The 21,588-nt window shown below is 43.5% G+C and overlaps 1 long non-coding RNA gene across 1 annotated transcript; it reads right to left on the reverse strand.

Moving 5' to 3' along the window:
• Positions 1-112: 112 nt before the first annotated feature.
• Positions 113-12,185, reverse strand: LOC119950715. The gene is made up of 3 exons (XR_005457392.1): positions 12,085-12,185; positions 929-1,070; positions 113-214 (listed from the first exon to the last, which is right to left on the reverse strand). It is a non-coding gene; the product is annotated as an uncharacterized LOC119950715 (long non-coding RNA).
• Between the last annotated feature and the right edge of the window lie 9,403 nt (positions 12,186-21,588).

Here is a 21,588-nt window from a genome sequence, read left to right on the forward strand (position 1 = left end):
GGTACAAGTATGAGAGGGTACTCACCTTCTTGCCCCCCCCCCCCCCGCCTCAGAGTACATGGGACCAGGTCCCCACCTCTGAGGAATTGCATCAATTCATGCAATATTACTCCCGGCTGGGCGAGGCTGGAACAACCCGGGTGGCCGGTGAACCCAGCTTCCAGCAGGTCATCGCGATTCCCACCTGGGGCTAGTGGAAAATCCCCACGCCCCTCTGTTGAGAGAATAAAGTCAGGTAAATGAAAATGGAAGGAGGTAACCAGGCAGAAAGAGAAATAAACCAAATAGATTAATTGAATGTCGTAACGAGGAAGAAGTGAGTTGCACTTTTCATTATTTCTCATTGAATTATATTTTTGTTAAACAAATACTGATGTTGAGGGAAAACCATTTTTTTACACGTGCATCACTCTTGTCATATAATGTTTTGGTTGTTGTAGGTATTAAGAAGAGTTTTAAAGTTGAAAAGAGATTAAAATGTGGAGCACTTTAGAAGGGTCTTGGCATCTGAAGGCAAAGCTGTCGTATTAGGTACACTGGTCTACTGGTTGCAACTGGATGCAGCTTAAATCAGAAAGATACTCCAGACCTTGAAGTTAGTTCAATCAGATTTATTGAACTAATAGCACAGTTAGCACAGTTCTCTGTGCGTTCGACTCTCTGCTAACTTAAGTGTGGTTACTCTGTCTGACTAAACCAAACTAGCTCTTAGCCACGTGGTGGAGGTGTGAGATTGTAACAACACCCTTGACTGACTCTCTAGATGTTCATCAGTGGAAGGAGGTGGAGTGTGAGTGCCTCGTGTCTTTTATAGTCAGATCCCACCCCTGAGTGTCCTGCCTGCTTATTGGTCATGTCCTGTTCTCTATGTCCATTAGCTGCTTGTTTGTATATCATTACAAAAGCTACCAAACGGGAAAATGTCTACTTGCATGACTATGGCGGAAATTCCAGATGCGCCTTGAAATTTGTCATTCTGCCCATCTTCTGCCAAAAATGCAATGGTTGATCAAGAGAGCTTCTGAGAAATTTCCCAGTCTTTTAATGGGGATCCGGAATTCTGTCAAAATCTGAATAATATCAAATGGTTAAAAAAGGTTTGTAATAAATTCATAGAATATTAGTGATAATAATGATTAAAACATTAGTGAATTTGTTAAAGAATTTCAATGTGATCCTTATACTTGTCTCCAAACAAAGTAAAAATAAGGGCGAATTCTGACACATTATTAGGGTTCCTTAATAAAGAAACACCAGCTTGATTTTTACTGCAGCGTTTTGTCAAGGACAGTCATTCGCCAATCCAATGGAAGGTCATGGGTGCCAACACCCTCTTAGGGCTTGGTCGCTGAAGCAGGAGAAGCTTGATTTTTATTAAGTGTAATTATCACAAAGCTCCATCTGATTGTTGATCAATATTGGGTGTTTTTTTTAAACTAATTTTGCTATTCTAAAATGTTTCAAGAAACAAATTTGTCTTAAATCTTGTTGTTAGTTAGCAGCATGCCGCCTTGTTCTGAGAAGGGTGTCTTGAAATTCGAACTTTCTTTCTGGGCCAATGCAAGCTTTGATTGCCAATCTCAAACTTTAAGTTCCAGTGCTGGGCAGAAGAAAAATAGCAATTTGTTGAAATGCAGTGAAAGCAAGTTGTTATTCAGTACAGTTCAGGCTTTCTGTTAGGCTGCAGATTAATCTGACAGATGGTGATGGAAATAATCTCAACAATACACCTGATCAGAGCAGTTTTAGCAGGCTTCATTCATTATAGCGTTAAGCAAGGCAATTTGAATCAAATGAATACTTCTTACACAGTTCATCCCAAGTTACTGGTAGATAATGCTGTTTTATTACATAAGTTCTACAAAGTTCAGGATGACAGGCGCCCACTCTCCCTGTGACTGATGGGCTGGGTGCCAGGGCCAAGCTGTGGGGTTTTGGCAGCTCGAGAAACAAAACTCTGGACTCCGTCCCATAACTGATGTCAAAAGGAAAAAAAAAAGCAGAATCTGAAACTGAACCCTCAATTACGTGTGGCTTTCTCTCGGAAACCACGGCACAGGAATAAAGCTGGCATCTCCATCCAGTTGGCTAAGCAGGACAAAACAGCCAAGGATCTATTCTTAGAATATGTTTTTGATCGTCTATTGCCAACTCATGGCTCAGAAACAGTTTTCTTTTGTTTTCTAAATCTCTCTGCATTGGTCCAACAGACCATTTGCCAGGCTCTTTCCACAAGAGCAGAGTAGATTGAACAGTTTGAAATGTCATCATTTTGAAATTTGTCTACCAACTCAAAAAGAACAAGTCAAATTTGTATACATCTGTCCACGTTAGCATAACTCAGCTGGCTCCTGGCCTCTAAGTACCCACATTTCCAAGGTCAGTTCACTTGCATACTCTGGTCATGATCATATTGTCTCTAAATCTGATGGACGAGGAGCTTGGCAGGAGGTGGTTTTCAGCCATACTGTTGCTCATATTGTTCAGTGCATGTTGCTGTAGTGTCAGGAAAGATTCAACAACAGTGGGGCAAGGTGCCAGCACCACCTACTCCTATCTATGGCACGGATAAATGATGATAATCCTGCACTCTTCCTTCTGATCAATACATGCTTTCACATTCACTCTACCTTCCCATGGGCACCCAGGGTGTTGCACTGCACACTTTCCAGGATCCTCCTTGCCGAGGGCCACCTCTTTCAGCAGAAGGCTGTCCAACATGTACCACTGGAAATACCTTCATGCTACGCCCTCCAGAAACCTCCTTCTAACTTGGGTGTGAGAGATACCATGTTACCAATGCAACATAAACAATGCATATTTCTTTAAGAGCAGGGAGTTCACCACAAGAGGCAGTTGTTGGCAATCGAGGGTGGGGGGGGGGGGGGGGGGGCGGGGGGCTGACAGGAATCTTGTGATCTCTGATTCCAGCCAAAGGGAAATGCTCGCTAACCCTGTTGGATTGGATTTGTTTATTGTCATATGTACCGAGGTACAGTGAAAAGTATTTTTCTGCGAGCAGTTCAAACAGATCATTAAGTACATGAAAAAAAAAGAAAGTAAAAGAAAATACATAATAGGGCAACACAAGATACACAATGTAAATACATAGACACCGGCATTGAGTGATGCATGCAGGGGTGGAGTATTAATCAGGTCAGTCCATAAGAGGGTCATTGCATGAGACCTGAAGAAGGAGGCAGAAGATGGAGAACCAAGAGATATTTCAACCTAGATTATTTTAACACTGAATCTTTCTCCACCCCATCTTACTGGGTCACGCAATCACCAATAAACACATTTGCATGGATCAGCTGCGTATGCAAGCTAATGACAAAGGCTGCTTGTAAACAAGGTTATAAAGATGTGCTTAACACTTTTTTTCTTCCCATTTCTGCAAGCATAGCAGGAAAGGTTGGTTTAGGATCACACTTGCATTCTAGCAGTACTTCAGCTGATAAGCCATGACTCAGCCTCACATACTGCCCAGCACAGCTCAATTTACCCAGGCAATGTAAAAAGTTGGTTTGAGGGTGTGCACACCAGATGATACATTGGACACGTGTGTGGGAGCAAGTGGAGGTGGACCACGGTGAGCAGGAAGTAATTGGCTGGGAGGGGAGGTCACCTCCATCCGCAGCTGAGATACTGATCTCTGGGACCCAGCATGGAAACTGTATTGATCCCATCATTGACACCCTGGGTTTTAGAGAATCCTCTCATTCCCCAATGCCCTAGTTACTGCAGTGAATTAATGAAATCAAAATGTGATAGTAGTAGCAGAAACCAGCCAGTCGTGCCTCATTGAGATAATGTTCTTTTAATAAATTAGGACAACTGGTCAAGGATGTCCATAATCCTGCCCTGCTCTTCGGTAAACAAATATTACTAAATTGGCACAAAAAAGAACTGTGAGCATGTAACTCAGCATTGCTCCTGTACTCCCCTCCCCCCCATCCATTTAACCCTGCTATTCCAATCTAACAATGTCAGCCCCTTTCACCAAACTTAGTTCCTACTCATCTTCCTTGACTCTCATCGACAACCCTCCTCGCTAAATCCAACTTCCAACGCAATTCACTGATTCAGCCGAATGAACTTAATGGCAACAAGCCAATCACTCACAAATAGAAAGGTTGAGAATGGTAGCACGTCACTGATCTTGTAATCCAGAGGTTTGAATTAATGACCTGTAGGCATGAGTTCAAATCCCCCCCAAGCAAACTGGGGAATTTAAATCCAGATAATTAAATATGGATCGGAAAAAGTTACTATCAGTAATGGTGACCATGAAACTACCGTCTGGCTCACTAATGTCCTCTAGAAAGGGAAATCTGTCATCCTGACCGAAATACATATACACATATTGGAGATAGTATTAGATTCAAAGAAGAGCCATACAAATGAGCAAGAAAAAGCAATAGACCTGTGGATTAGGAACAGTTTAAAATTCATCAAAGGTGGATCAAGTGACTGATTAAGATGGGGAAAATACAATATGAAAATAAACTAGCGGGGAACATAAAAATTGTTAACGTTTCTATAGTTATATAAAGAGAAAAAGATTGATAAAAACAAATGTAGAAACAGGTAACAAAAAACTGGCTGAGGAACTAAATTCATACTTTGCTTCTGTCTTCGCAAAGGAACAGCTCCAAGGGCCAAATGGCCTCCTCGTACTTATATTTTCTATGTTCTTTCTATGTCTATGACTCCAGAACCACAGCAATGTAGCTAACTCTTAACTGTCCTTTGAAACAACTTGGTTGCATCTCAAGGGCAACTAGGAACACACACAACTGGTGAATGAATAAAAGCTCTCGGTGATTGCATTATAAGTGCCAGCAGTTGTTATATTCTTATTTATTCTTTCATGGGATGTGAGTTTCATTGGCTAGGCCAGCATTTATTGCCCATCCCTAATTGCTCTTGAGAAGGTGATGATGAACCTCCTTCTTGAACTGTTTCGGTCCAAGTTGTGTAGGTACACCCATAATGCAGTTTGGGAGGGAGTTCCAGAGTTTTGTCCCAACGATATGAATGAAATTAAAAGTTTACATATATGCTGCAATGAATGAACTTACCACTATTTGTCTTCTGTAAGGTCATTATATTGAGTGTTTGTTTTAAATTAGTTCATGAGCTTTGAGTGCACTTGTAAGGCGAGGACCGTCTTGTTGAACCACGGTAGTCCGTGTGAGCTGTCTATGAAACTTGAATCAGTGAATACGGTTTTCATTGGAAGCCAGAATAATTATGAAGTACTACTGACAAGACTTGTTTGGGTGGGGAGCTGCCATCTCATATCCAATCACATGAAGGGAAGTGCCATTGATGTTTAGATTGGGTGAGGAGAATTAACATTGACTGGTCAGGTAAGGAAGGCTGCCATTGGGATGTGATCACACAAGTGTTATCATCAGGACTTAAGTCAGGTGCGGACTTTCCATCAAGAGTCAGGTTACGGGAGGAACACTGAGTTCAGAGGTTAATTCAGATGAGGAAGGGACCACCAGGAGATGGGTTAACTGGGAAAAGCTGTCACTTGGGGTCAGTCAGGTGATGGATACTATCTGAAAAAATAGGATCAGATTCAAAAGTTTGCTGTACAAACTTGGGTCAGGTGAGATAGGTAGAATTGACTCAGGAGGGTCACTTTCTGAAATTACGTCAGGTCAGAGGACAGAATGCAATGTTCGCTTGCATCATTCCATAACTCCCCCAGTAACTATGTTCAACATTAATTGCTGGATATGTTGATTTTGCCTGTCATGAAAGGAAATTCACTTCTTTTTCTTCATTCTTTCATGAAATATGGGCATTGCTGGAAAAGGCAGCATTTGTTGCCCATCCCTAATTGCCCTTCCTTTACCCCCCTTACACAAAAATGCACATTACTTAATAATGGACCCACACAGGACAGCACGCTGGCCAGTGGTTAGCACTGCTGCCTCAGGGCGCCGAGGACATGGGTTCGATCCCGGCCCCGTGTCACTGTCCATGTGGAGTTTACACATTCTCCCCCTGTCTCCATGGGTCTCAGCCCCACAACTCAGAGATGTGCAGGGTAGGTGGATTGGCCACGCTAAATTGCCCCTTAATTGGGAAAAAAAAATTTGAATACTCTAAATTTATTTTAAAAATGATGGTCCGTCACTGGCAAAATGAAACAGAGTTTTGAGGTTTGATGCTGTGCGTAAAACTAGGTCTAATGAAAATAACAAAAGCAACATCCCCTACTGTTTTTGCAAGCATTGTACCTCTACTTTATTATTCTGATTAACGCACAATAAAATAAACCCCTAAGTGAATCACTGAAAGTGTGTTTTCCAGATCACTGGATTCAACTCTGAATGATTTTGGGTTATGTATCTTTAGTCAGCTCAATATTTGAGAAACCATATAAACACGTTTGTTTAGAAGTTTTAATTCAGTCTTTTTCACAAAAGCAACAAGTATTCCTTACAGATCCACCCTGTAGCAAATGAGTACCTTGTTAGAATACAAACATATGTCCATTGCTTAGCAACATGGCAAAAGTCATTATATGGAAGACACCGTAAAAAGCAATCTACATTAAAGGTTATACTCAAATATAACATTAGTATACCTGATTATATAAATGGAATTACAACAAAAACAGCTGCTTCTTTAAATATGTAGATCAGAGCCTGCTGACATAATCAATGCCTGGAATAATTCCAGGAGGCACAGAGTGAAAGGCCAAACTGGTTTATTTTAAACTGAAAATAAAGCTGCTACCATGGCAACAAAATATAAACGTCCCAGCCCAGGGCTGTCGGGAACTGCCATTTAAAGGTCCCGCTAACAAGCCTGAGCTGGACCGGCCTCCGCCCGCTCACCACTGGATCTCATGGGCGAAATTCTCCCCCCCCCCCCCCACGACGGGTGGGAGAATAGCGGGAGGGCCTTCCCGACTTTTTTGACGCCCTCCCGCTATTCTCCCCCCCCCCGCCGAAATCCCGACAAGAATCGCTGCCGCCGTTTTTTTACGGCCGGCAGCGATTCTCAGCTGTTAGAAGGGCCGAAGTCCCAGCCCTTTACGACCTTTTTACGAACGGCAAACACACCTGGTCCTGCCGTTCGTAAAAACGTCGTGACAAACTCGCAAAAAATAACCATGGCACCGATTGGCACGGCAGTACCACGGCCGTGCCAAGGGTGCCATGGGCCCGTGATCGGTGGGCACCGATCGCGGGCAGCGGGCCCGATGCCCGCGCACTATTTGTCCTACCGCTGCCCCGCAGTATCAATACGTGGGGCGGCTGAGGGGCAACCCGACCCGCGCATGCGCGGGTTTCGCGCAAAAACGCGATGACGTCACCCGCGCATGCGCGGGTGGAGTCTTCCCACCTGCGCATGCGTGGCTGACGTCATATGACGCGTCAGCCGGCGCTAACTCCGGCAAGCGGGCTTAACGATTTTCGTTAAGCCCGACTTGTCGGAGCCTCCGACGTCGGGCTGCTAGTCCCGACGGGGGACCAGAATCGGTCCCCCGTCGGGAAGGGGCGCGCTGCCGTAAAACCCGCCCGGGTTTTACAGCAGTTTTACGATTTCTCCCGTTTTGGGAGAATTTCGCCCCATATTCTACGAACCCCACAAGGAGATCAATCAGCGATTCCCCCGGTGGTCCTCGTGAGGGTTATCACAGTGCCCAAATGCCCTTTTACTCAGTAGTCTGAGTAACAACTTTCCCACGAGTTGAGGTTATTAAGTTCCTTGCCGTACCAGGAGGAGCAAATTCACCCTGTCGATCTCACGAGGAAAGTTTAGGACAGCCCTGGGCTCTCCACCTTTCCATTTGTTCAGCTCGCTTTAAAAATCCCGCAGCAGAACTTTACAGAAGCACTGTCCCAATTCCCACTCTGAGTGAAATTCATGGTCGTTTGCTTCGGAAACTTCCAAAGTAGTTCGTATTCAAGTAGCATTTTATAAAAAATCTATGCTTTCATGGTGTATGACTGAATGACTATTTGAATGGCCTTTACTCATAGAATCTTTATATTCTTGCATTCTTCACAGTGCTTATTAGCGGAGCAGCACAAAATGGTGGTTCATTATTAAGATAGAATCATACATGGTTATAAAAAAGATGGCTATTCGGCCCGTCATGTCTGTGTTGGCTTTCTGCAAGAGCAACTCAGCTAGCTCTACTCTCCTGTCTTTTCCATGCGGCCCTGCAAATATTTTCTCTTCACTGATCCAATAACATTTCCAATAATAATTCCAATTCCATTCACTGGAACTATCCATTTCTCATATGAAAGCCATGATTGAATGTTCCTCCAACACACTGAGGCACTATTCCAGATCTTAACCACTCACTACGCAAAAACGTTTTTCCTCATGTCACCATTGCTTCTTTTTCCAATCAAGGTGACCTCAGATCGATGTTCTCCTGACCCTTCTACCAACAGGAACAGTTTCTCCTTTTATGCGCCCTGTCCAGATTACTCCTGAATTTAATAATACTAATAATAATTGTTATTGTCACAAGTAGGCTTACATTAACACTGCAATGAAGTTACTGTGAAAAGCCCTTAGTCGCCGCATTCTGCCGCCTGTTCGGGTACACAGAGAGAGAATTCAGAATGTCCAAATTACCTAACAGCACGTCTCTCGTGACTTGTGAGAGGAAAACGGAGCACCCGGAGGAAACCCCCACAGATATGGGGAGAATGTGCAGACTCCACACAGACAGTGACCCAAGCTGGGAATCGAACCTGGGAACCTGGATATGTGAAGAAACAGTGCTACCCATTGTGCTACCGTGCTGCCCACTATTTGGACACCTCTATCAAATTTCCTCTCAACCTTCTCTTCTAAAACAAGAACAGCCAGCTTCTCCAATCCACTTAACTAAGGTTCCTCTCCCTGGAACCATTCTTGTAAATCTTTTCTGTACCCTCTCTAATGAATAGTGATTAAAATAGTGATGTGTTCAACAGCGGAAAACCTTTGCTATTTGATTGGGTAGGCATTAGCATGGATCAGAATATTATACAAACCGTTAAATCTCTATTGATGGTAATGTTAAGGCATGGAAAAAGGTTAGAATAATGTATATTGTTGGCCTCAGTGTCATTAAGATAAGAATAAAATTGAGCAGTTCCCTTGCTCATCACTGGCCACTTCTTGTAAATGCACATATTCAGCCTTCAGTTTTGGTAATATTAGGTTCCTTGGGAATGTCCTTCTTGCATAAGTAGCCTATTAATATTTACTGTTCAAGTCTCTGAATGAGGCATGGTTACTTGGTTTAGGCACTAGAGAGGTGCCACTGCTGATGAAGCTGTGCCTCTGAATTACCTTCACAGGAGATGAGGGAAAATGAGAAAGTCTTTAAAATTGTAGAAAAAAATAAACAGAGCTGACTATGCTTGTTTTTTGGAGCTGCTAAAATGTTTAGTTTTTAAAATATTTACTAATCTGTGCACATCATTTGGACATAGAATGTGCCAAGCAAAACAGATGAAAAATGTTTGCGATTGGATAACACAATGACAGCTTAATATAGGTTGTTGGAAGGAATGTATCTGCATTTTCACTATAAAAAGATAACGGCTGTTTTCCCACACTAATTAAATCCCGAGCCGGTTTAAATATTTGTGTTTAAATTCATTATGTTATTGTTATGGGCCAGGGTTTAGAGAACCCCAAAGTATATCATGGAGTTCACCTACTGCACAGCTTTTAATAGATTGTGGTATGGGGAGCACACAGGTGTGGTACAGCAGAAATGGAAAATGTATTTTTTAAAGCAAAACAATGTTTATTCTATTAACTCAAGTTAACCTTTTTAAAACAAACAGTGAACATCTTAGCAACCATTAATTCAAATACAACCCCCAAAGAATGCAACACTAAGTAATCCATAAGCTGTCCTTTTAACATCCAGGAGACTTTTAAAAAAACTTTTAAACAGAAGCCCACCAGGTTAAAGTCACTACTGAGAGCAGTTATTAGTTTTAAATCACCAAAGGATCGATTTACAGTTTTTAGATTACAGAGAGAGAGACTAATACCCCCTCTGGCTGTGACTGCAGCTATCCAGCTCTGAAAACGAAACTAAAACACACCCTGCAGCAAACAGCCTAAAACAAAAGTAAAAAGCTGACAGACAGCCCAGCTCCACCCACTCTCTGATGTAACTGTACTGCAGTAATAAACACCCATTTCTTAAAGGTACTCTCACTACAGATATTTATAGAGACACCCATTTCTTAAAGGTACTCTCACTACAGATATTTATATAGACACCCATTTATAAACACCCATTTCTTAAAGGTACTCTCACATGGCATTATGAAGAAATAATCAAAAACACGGATAAGAAGATTTCATTTTTTTTCCCTGCAACAGATGTGCGGATCTCCCTTAACAGCCATATTACTAACATAAATGAAGACAAGTCAATTGAACTTGAAATGTCACTCTTTTCAGAAGGACAACTGGCTTGCTTCAATCTCTTTTGTTTGTTTTCCAAGTCCGCTGTCTCTTGGGAAGGAAACTTTTCCATTCTCATGTTGGTTAAAGTTCATCCAAGGTATCATTTGAAAAAACTGATGTCTAACAAAAAGACATTTTTGGCTGTTGCCACATGCAAGGGCATCCATGGCAAGCGCCGTTCATATTTTCGGCAATCTTAGATAGGTGCAAGTTATAACTATGTGACAAATACCTCGCTGCCAAAACCCTTAATCTTAAGAATTTATGTCGACCTGATCAGTTGTTTTTGACTGAGGTTAATGTAAAAATACTAGATGTAATTGAGTAACCTCTGATTGGCTGAGTTAATTGTATGATCAACTCTATCCTTGGCCTTCCCAAGCTGGGCCCAATATGCAATTGCTTTTCGTTGTTGTTCCTGGCACCTCATTTGTATGGCTATTCCCCCATTGCCAGCCTTTTCCTTGGCTTCTTTTCCCCTTTTCAACTCATTACCGCTTCTGCTCCCCCTTAGCAATTACCATCTCCCTTGGTCTGGAACTGTGATTGTATGGGTGAGCGAGAGAGTTCCAATTGCCCAGATGTTCATGCGGAAACATGTATTGAGGAAAGAGCAATCGCCAAGCATCTTGTCTGTGTGTTTATTGGTAATTCGCCTGTCCAGGTCTAGGGCCTGTCCAGGTCTAGGGCCTGTCCAGGTCGTGGGCTGTCACACACTCTAGCTTGGTCCCGTGGTCACAGGTGTGGGGTAATAGGACTAATTCTCTTCTCACGACCCAATGCTGCCAGACTTTCATCTCTCCATCCATTCCCTTTCCCCCACCCCTGACTCCTCTGTTGCTGCGCCATCATTATTCTCCAGTCTGCTTATCAAACCCAAGAAAGAATGAAATAAAATTTGAATTTATATCCATAGGACATCCATAAATGCTTCACAAGCAAATAATTAATTACTTTTGCAGTGTGATCATTGTCATGGATATCAAACCTACCCCACTTGCCACGCCCCCACCCCCATCCCCTCCACCCCCCCCCCCCTCCTCCACACTCATCCCCACACCCACACCCACCCCCGCCACACACAAACACACATCTCTAAAAATACTGGATAATATCTCATTGAAAACACCAGCAAAAAAAGCCAGGAGATGGTGGGAAAAATAATTCATGGGCGGCATTTTCCAGCCCCTCCCACTAGCAGGATATTCCGTTCCCGCCAAAGTTAATGGGGTTTGAAACAGCTGACCAGATTTTACAGCCCTGCCTCATGTTGCCGAAGAGCAAACTCTTCTTCAGCGCTAAGGATGGGCTGCTCCATGACTCCCACAGCTGCTGTGCCTTATTAAATGTAAATATTCTTTCAACATAATGACCAATGTTCTTGGGGAGCATCCAGTTTAAATTGTCGCATTCCACAGCAGTGATCCGTGTTTCTGCAACAATGGCTGAATTCAACCCGACTGAGCAATCAGAGAGATTTGTTTTGCCTATTTAAATTCGTCACGCTGACAAATAATGGAACACTTAGCACTGCTTGCACTTTCAGCCAAGACATGATGGATTCGTTCAAATCAAAATAATACATTACAGCCTAAACAACCGACTAATAAATACCTGTAAATGATCGATGGTGACGCAGATTCTTCGCTTCAAAAGCACAGATTTCTATGCAAATCAGGTGAAGGACTGGATTGTTGTGTATAAATTAAACCTCACGAAGGTTCATCGGTGAACAAGAAGCAGAAAATGGAGATAACAAAGACGATATTAATACTACCAGGACCAAACAATAGAAAAACATTTTCACCACCAAAATGGTGCCTTAACTGTAATAAGATCACTATATTCGTGCACATATGTACTACATCTGACAGACAGATTTATTCAATACATTTTTGCCAACGTTTTGTGCAGATAAAAATAAAGGCTGCAGAACAGAACCTTTTTGTCAATGAGTAATAACTCCTTGTCAGGAGTAGCAAGGCAGGGACAGCACGACGGCACAGTGGTTAGCACTGCTGTCTCACAGCGCCGAGGTCCCAGGTTCGATCCCGGCTCTGGGTCACTGTCCGTGTGGCGTTTGCACATTCTCCCCGTGTTTGCGTGGGTTTCACCCCCACAACCCAAAAATGTGAATGAAAAAATGAATTGGGTACTCTAAATTTATGTTTTGAAAAGGAATAGTAAGGCAAAGCTTTCTTTATTTTGATCCAACAATGTGCATTAATTCCTTCCACAGAGAAGCAGTCACTCATGGGCCAGTGGGCATCTTTCCATTTGACACAGCAGCTATCCTGTGATCCATCTGAATGAAATTGGTTTACTGTCACCAACACAGTACTGAAGAAAGTGGGTGTTGTACCATGGGGGCGGTCTTCACCCGAACTGTGTTGGGACCAGTGTTCTGGTCAATACCATATAACTCGAGTGGCAGAGGGGGTTAGAGGAGCTAAATTGTGAGGTGGGGGTCAAGGGATCAAGTTTAGGAAAATGCGATAAATTAAATAGAGAAGGCAAGACAGAAGAGCAAGGTAGCAGTAAAGGAAATAATGATCAGAGTGTGGCAAGAAGGGGCCGAGTGCACAAACCTAAGAATGCCCCAGAATATAAGGCTTGAGATTACAACAATAGTGAAAAACATAACTAAAGGCTGCGTATTTGAATACACATAGTATTCAGAACAAAACAGATTAATTGACAGCGCAAATAGAAATAAATATGTGCGATCTGATAGCCATTACAGAGATATGGCTGCAGGATGATAAAGACTAAAACCTGAATATTCAAGGTCACATGACATTTAGGAAGAACAGGAAGCTGGGAAAAGGTGGAGGGGTAGCTCTGTTAATTATGGATGGCATTGGAACAATGGAGAGAGATGGCTTTGGTTCTGGAGGTTAAGATGCAAATTAGTTTCGGTAGAGATGAGAAATAGTAACGGTAATAAGTCATTTGTGGGAATGGTTTATTGCCCCCTAACATTAACCACACTGTAGGTAAGGGTATAAAGGAACAAATAATGGGGGCGTGGGAGAAAGATGCAGAAATAATCATGAGTGATTTTAATCTACATATAGATAGGACAGGTCAGATTGGCAAAGTTGGCCTGGATGATGAGTTCATAGAGTGATTTCAGGTCAGTTATTTTTGGCAGCATACTCTCGGGCCAACTAGGAAGCAAGTTATGCTAAATCTGGTAATTTGCAATGAGCCGGGATTAATTAATTATCTCATTGTGAAGGTGCCCCAAGGTATAAGTGATAATAATATCATTGAACATCACCTTCAGTTTGATGGAGAGAAGAGTGGATCTAAGACTAGTGTTTAAATATTAATAAGGAAAATTATGAGGGCATAAAGACAATGCGGCCTAAAGTGAAATGGGAAATTAAGTTAAGGGATAGGTCAGCTGAAATGCAATGGCAGACATTTAAGAAGATATTTCATACTACACAGAACAGTGCATTCCAGTGAGAAAAAATGACCCTAAGGGAAGGATGCAGCCTCAGCAGATAACTAAGGAAGTTAAAGATAATGGGCATGATCTATCGGCCCCATCGTACCTGACGCGGGAAGCCACGAGGCCAGTAAATCTCGTGAGAGGCATCTCGTGCGATTTACCGGCCTCGTCACGCCTCAGAAGATCTAATGAGATCTTCCACGTTGTTGGGATCTGGATCTCACCCATCGAGGTCAGGACCCAGATTTACATATTCAAGTGTGCAGTTAGGCTCACTTGAATATGCTCGTGCCGGAGTTAACCAAGGCACAGGATCTAACAGCCTCACCTCAGAGACCCCAATGCGAGTGTTTAGCACAGGTTTCCACAAATGTGGACCAGGCATACAGGCACAGGGAGGTGGGGGGGGGGGGGTTTCAGGGAATTGGGGGGTCTCCGGGGGGGTCTCCCAGGTGATTGGGGGGTGTTGGGTGGTCAGGCTCTGGGCAGGGTACTACCCTGGCACCCTTGATGAAACCTGTGCACTGTGGCACTTCCAGCCTGGCACCTTGAGTACCAGCATGGCACTGCCAGTGTGCCAAGGTGTCACTGCCAGGCGGGAAGGGGCACTGCTAGGTTGGAAGTGCCAAGGTGCCTGAGTGGCATCACGCTGGAGAGCGGGCCTGTGAATGTCCTGCCCTTATGAGGTGGGGTGCGAGGTGCTTGAGGACCCCCAATCGGTAACTTGAGGTGTTGGGAGGGTCTGGAGGCCACAATGGGGGTGTTTAGATACCTGCCGCCCAAATCACTTCTTGCACTGGTGAGCGGAGTTCGTTAGTGCAGGAAATGGAACTAAGTTTGGTCTCAGTGGGACGTTCCTCACCAAAGCCCAGAAACAAAGTAAGGTCCCGTTTAATAGCGGGACCATTCTCGGTGCTGCAAGCGCCGGGAAACACCTGGCTAAACGTGCCCGACACGGGACTCTGATTAATTTCTGTTAAATCACACACAATAACAAATTGAAAGATAAATGGCGCAATTCTCCGCAAATGCGGAGAATCGTAAAGGCTGCCGTGGGACAGGCCATGACCCACGGCAACCTTCACGGCCACTTCCGGGGCCGATTCTCCCCCCCGGGCGGGGCTGATTCTCCCCCCCGGGCGGGGCTGAGAGCGCGGCCCTGTGCGTCACGGCGGCTGACGCGGCCTTGACGCCGGTCGTCAAGGCCACACGTCAAGCGTCACGGCGGCTGATGCGGCCGATGATGTCAGCCGCGCATGCACAGGTTGGACAACACCAACCCACGCATGCGCAGTTGCCGTCTTTCTCCTCAGCCACCCGGCAAGACGTGGCGGCTTGATCTTGCCGGGCAGCGGAGGGGAAAGCGTGCGTCTGTTTTGGACGCTGGCCCGACGATCGGTGGGCACCGTTCGCAGGCCTGTCCCCTCCCGAGCACAGTCGTGGTGCTCCCGTCCAAATCGGGCCTCTAGATGCCCCAAACGGGCATCTGGTGCCCGTTTCACGACGGCAGCGAGCAGGTGTGTTTGCTGCCGTGGTGAAACGGGCGTGAAGGCCCGGCTGCTCGGCCCATCGGCCTCGGAGAATCGCCGCTCGCCGTAAAAAATGGCGAGAGGCGATTCGTGGCATGGTTCGGGCGTGGGGGGGGTGAATAGCGGGAGGGCGTGAAAAATGTCGGGAGGCCCTCCCGCTATTCTCCCACCCGGCGTGGGGGGCGGAAAATCGCGCCCAAAGTATATGATCCCATAAAGTGGCAGATCAGAAGATTAGACAGATTATAAAGTAAAGCAAAGAAAAGCCAAAGTATTAATGAGAAAGAAATTACAATACAAGAAAAAGATAGCTAGAGAAACAGATGGTTAATCTCCAGCTAGTTAGTTGCAGCCCAGAGGACCAATGCTCGCTTCACTTACTAAATATTTAGAAAGGAAAAGAGTAAGCTCAGTAAATATCAGTGTTCGAGAGAGTGAGTCTGGGGAATTATTGTGGAAAATAAGGAAATGATGAATGAATTAAATAGATATTTGCATTCATCTTCTCTGTAAAGGATACAAATGACATCCCAGAGATAATTATGAAGCAAGAGGTGAAAGGGAGGTAAGAGCTTAAAACAATGGCAGCCCGGTAGCACAAGTGGATAGCACTGTGGATTTACAACACCAGGGCCCCAGGTTCGATTCCCCGCTGGGTCAGTGACTGTGCTGAGTCTGCACGTTCTCACCGTATCTGCCCGGGTTTCCTCCGGGTGCTCCGGTTTCCTCCCACAGTCCAAAGGCGTGCAGGTTGGGTAAATTGCCCTAAGTGTCCAAAGAGATGAGATGGGGTTATTGGGTTACGGGGATAGGGTGGCAGTGAGGGCTTAAGTGGGTCGGTGCAGACTCGATGGGCTGAATGGCCTCCTTCTGCACTGTATGTTCTATGAACAGCAGCCAATGTTTTCTTTACTAAAACTATGCTTTCCAAAGTCTCTGTACATAACCTTTTCACCTAATCTTAGATAGGTTGGTGAAACTTGTGGGCAAGTGGCAAGTGAAATTTAATGTAGAGAAGTATGAAAGTGATTTGCTTTGGTGGGAAGAACACAGCGAACAAACATAAAATGAAGGGTACAATTCTGAAGGAGCAGACGGACCTGGGTGTATAAAGTACATAAATCATTGAAGGTGGCTGGACAGGTTGAGAGCCCTGTTAACAAAATATATGGTACATAAGGCAAATAAGTGTGTAGAGGACAGCAAGAAAGTTGTTTGAACTTGTATACCACACTGGTTTGGCCTCAACTGGAGTATTGCTCCAGTTCTGGGCACCACACTTTAGGAAAAATGTGAAGACATCCGAGAGGATGTGGAAGAGATCCGCAAAACCAATTGCAGGGATGAGGGACTTGTGTTACTTAGATAGACAGGAGAAGCTAATACTGTTCTCCTCGAAGAAGAGACGGTTGAGAGGAGATCTGATCGAGGTATATAAAATCATGAAGGGTTTGGACAGGTAGATAGGGAAAAACTGTTCCCTTGGTGGTAGGACCGAGAACAAGCGGACACAGATTTAAGGAAATGGGCAAAAGGACAAATGGCGACATGAAGAATAACGTTTTTATGCAGCAAGTGATTACGATTTGGAGTGAACTGTCTGAGGGCAAATTCCATTAAGGGATTCAAAGGGGAAAAGGAAAAATCTGCAAGACTGCAGGCAAAAGAGGCACTATGTAAATTGCTCCTGCAGGGGGCCAGCACAGACCTGACAGGCCAAATGGCCTCCTTCTGTGTTATAACCATTCTATGATTCTATGGTTTCATAGCTGCAGATCTACTGTAAGGCTGCAGTGAAGCTGTCACATGTTCCATTGGTTCTGGATACAAAGTGAAATTTCTGATTTCACCACAAATGGACTGAGGGTAAACCTGTAACTTGTTGCACAACCTTGCAGACTGACCTGCATTTAGATTTGACTCCAAGTATTCTTCTTTTCAGAGATGTGCCATGGGTTTTGGTTCACTCAGAAATCTGTCTCTCAAATCAATTAACTTGAGGAATGCTTAGGGCGCAGAATTGATTAAACTTTAGCATAGTTTTCTGTGATGGTGTGCCCTGCCCTGATGCCTGTTTGTTGTATGTGCTGACCATGTTTTCCCGCTCTTTTGCCGCCATATTTAGACATCTTGCATTTTAAAGCAGCATTCTAATTGCCATCTGGCAATTTTGGCTGACACAGGAACCACTATAATAATAACCTGCAATGAAGTTACTGTGAAAATAGCCAGTCACCATACTCCAGCGCTTATTCGGGTACACAAAGGAAGAATTTAGAATGTCCAATTCACCTAACAAGCACACCTTTTGGGACTTGTGGGAGGAAACTGGAGCACCCGGGAGAAACCCACGCAGACACGAGGAGAACCCGGGAAGCAACAGTGATAACCACTATTGAACATGTGCATGAGTTCAACTCAGAAAGCAGGAATTGAACGTAAATCCCAGAGCTGAACCTTCTGTCCCATTCCCTGCACCTTAAACACCCTTCACCCTTCACAGTTCTTCCCCTGACGTCACGGCTGACAATTATAGGAAACCCAGCAGAAATTCAGGGCCAAAGTGTTTTAGGTGTTAGCCAGTTCTTCTGTAAGTTACTGAGGGAGAGGATAGATTCAACAACTGCATTCAACAGGAGGTAAAGATTGTAGAGCTGCCCTTAGCGCAGGCTGGGGCAGGTCTGAGCACACTACAGTCTGATCTTACTGGCGTCAACTATTTTTAAGGTAGCTGAAAAAGGCAATGGCTGCATCCATGATTTTAGAAATGTATTTGAAAGCATATTAAGTTATCAGTAAAAGACCCACAAATGTTTGAAAGGGAGTCAACAAATTTTCATTTGAAGGGCCTAAAGGGTGGATTCTTATAATAATTGTGTCACCAAATCCTTTTTAAAGTTAAAATAATATGCATCGAGAGTTGAACAAAGAACTTAGTAAGATATTTAAAAGGTCAAACTGCTGTCATAAACAATTTACCTTGATTGATGTTTCTGCACTGCAAGTATCTCTCCAATGTACAAAGAATCTTTATGTCAGCAAAGGTGTGTATACCCAAAGGCAGAGATTAACAGGAAAGAACCTGCCTTGCTGTCTGCACATATCTTGGCCTGAATACCTCGGCATGTGCCTGAAGCTGAAACTTTGTAAATCTGAAAGGAGCTGTTTCAGAGTTGGAGCATTTTAACATCTCAAGATTAATTTTATAAAAAAAAAACATTCCCCTGACCTTTCTTCCTCTTTCCTGGTCTATGTGTAGTTGAGAGTCAATAACATTTTTACACTTTGAATGATCGTAAGCAAAGTGTTTCTGAAAAAGGTAGATTTTTAAAAGCAGGATTGTTAGTTCAGGGGATTGCCTGACAGGATTAGCATAGCACGTTGACCTCTTATCTCTGAGGCTCTTGAGTATGAACCCAGTCCCATCCTATGGGACACAAACTTCTTCTTTCTGTTGGCTGTATGGGTTCTGGTGCTGGTATCTACCAGTTCCTGCTGGGCATTGGCTCAAAGCACAAAGATTCCATTAGTTTGGCATCAAATGCACCCGAGTGCAAAATGTATCAGCAAATGTTTTTCTGGAGATTTACGCCACAGTACATTGTTGAGACAGAGTTAGAAAGAGCATTACTGAATTCGACCATGCTATCAGCGTATTGCTAACGGTTTGTAACCAAAAGACAGGACAGTGTTTCTTTTGGGTCTTGGAAGCCCTAAAACATGCTCTACAGGCAAAAGTAGGCCAAAGGCTCATTGCAGATTCTGAACTCGCTGGTATGTCATTCTGCATTTGTGACTGCAAATTTCCAGTATTTATCATTTTCCCCCCCTCTTGTATCGGTACAGTATTCTCTCATCTTGAACAGCAGAAAAATTGAAGGGAAAAAATAAATTATTCTACGTCGCACATAATCAATAGTCTGTTAAATAATAATGAAGACAAATAAGTCACAGATTTGGAATCATAAAATACCGCAAACGCATTTAATTAGGAAGACCTGCAAGGCATTCAAACCAAAAGGTGCATCTTCTCTTCCCCTGTGTATATTAATGTCCTCAGTTGAAGATGGCACAGCCTGCGAACATTTGCACAGTTACTAAAACTATCTGGAGGTGTGGTTCACCAGTGAGAAGTTTCCACTAGGTGACCCAGTCAAAACTGGCAAAATTATGCCCTTTCAGGGAAGCCCAGTATCGTGAGAGGCTCAGAAACTGAATTTAGGCATCCTTGTTGAGAATTGAATACCGCGCCGTAGCTGTATGACCACAAAATGAACTTGATTTGACATCTGACAGCTAGACACCTTAACATGTCTGAGTCTGAAGAAAAATGATACATCTTTTAATTTTCAACTTTAAAGCGTATTTTGAGGGGAAGGGGAGTCAGCCCTAACTGATTACTAAGTTGACTTTTTTGTTTCTGCATTTGTAACAGGTTTACAATAGCTCGCACATCACAAACTGAACATTTATCTGAATGTGGCTCATCATAAAAGTTTTCCATTTTTCATTCTTGCTTCATTAAACAAAGAGTCAAGTTAGAAAGATTCAGACAAATGAAACGGCCCAAAATTCCTGATAACTAAAACTACTATTTTCACAACACCCTTTGTTGCACATTACTGTCATTCTTGAAAGTATGTGACCAGAACTACGCATAATACTCTAAAAGAGATCTGCCCAATGCCTTACACCGTGCAACTGGGGCTAGTGAGTGGGCCACATGAGTGGCCCTCCTTCATCTCATGGGCCACAAGATTCAAATCGTGCACGTTCACTAACCGTGACCCTTGAATAAGATTAAATACATTTAATACACGCCAAATATTTCACAACAAGTTATAGAACATGCTCAATCATTCATATATTAATAGAACTGTTAACAACTTCAAATGGCAAAAAGAAAATAAATATTTACGCTTGATTGGGTGCAGAGGGATCGCGCAGCTCTCACAGTCAATGTTGTGTACAATCAGCCTTTCATGTGCCCCTTGCTTTACATACTTCAGTTATACCGGTAGGAAATAAGCTACATGGATGGAAACCAGCAGAATGTGGCAACCTCCACATGGGCAACAGTCAACAAAATGACTCGTGGGTCGCACGCTGAATCCTGATGAGCTGCATGTGGTCCCTGGGCTGCAAGTTTCCCACCACTACCTTACATGGTAATAAGATTGACTTATTTGATGCTAGAACATGATACCTTATTTATCTTTTGTAATGCAGCCAAGCGCGATGTTAGTGTACTTACAGATTTATTTATTACAACCCTTTCCCCTCATTTTTGGTCATTGCACTGTACCATTGTCCTATTTAGCAGATATTCTCCTTTTCAGATCCCATACTATTTTACCCTTATTCATATGAAATTGAATCTGCTACTGGCTATCTATGTTGGTTCATTATTTGGCTTGCGTCCTATTGTGTGATCTGCAAAGTTGGGAGATGTTGCTCAATATAATTCAATCCAAGCCATTATTGGATTAAAAATGTCAAGGATCATGAGACAAACACTAAAGCACCTTATTCATAAGTTACTTCCAGCCTGAAAAGTCCCAGCTTATAATTAGTTTTTTGTTTCCATTTTTTTCCCCCAGACAATTTTCGGTGCTTCCCTTGTCATTTACTCAGCAGCAGACGGTGGCAAAAGGCTGGGGTAACTTGAGAGTTCATCTATTCCTAAGTTTCAATATTTATGTCTGCCACTGGAGGCCAGGTTTTAACGGTATGGTCCTCAATGAGTAGTCCCGAAAAGGTGAGTTAAAAGTAGTTTATTTCCTACTCACAACTAGGAAATACAGCAACTAAGCAACAGTCTGAGTCCCAGCCGGGATCATGCTGAGCTTCTTCCTGGGCCGACTTTTATTTTGGGAAATTAATGAGCCCGCTGTTGGGCCTCCACCCATCAGTGAGGGAGCTCGTACTCCACGAGCCCAACAGGGAGATCAACCCGGTCGCCTCGTGGGTCTCGTGGGGGTTATAACAAACGGAAACAAATTAATAAATAGGAGCAGAGAGAACATTGCATTTTCATGAGATTGGGAATCTCTTTTTAAATAGTTAGCGATTGTGCATTTCCAAGTGTGATGAAACCACTCCTTACCATGTTTTCGACTCTAGGCCTCA

Source organism: Scyliorhinus canicula, chromosome 16 (assembly GCF_902713615.1).
Source record: "Scyliorhinus canicula chromosome 16, sScyCan1.1, whole genome shotgun sequence".
Classification (NCBI taxonomy): domain Eukaryota; kingdom Metazoa; phylum Chordata; class Chondrichthyes; order Carcharhiniformes; family Scyliorhinidae; genus Scyliorhinus; species Scyliorhinus canicula.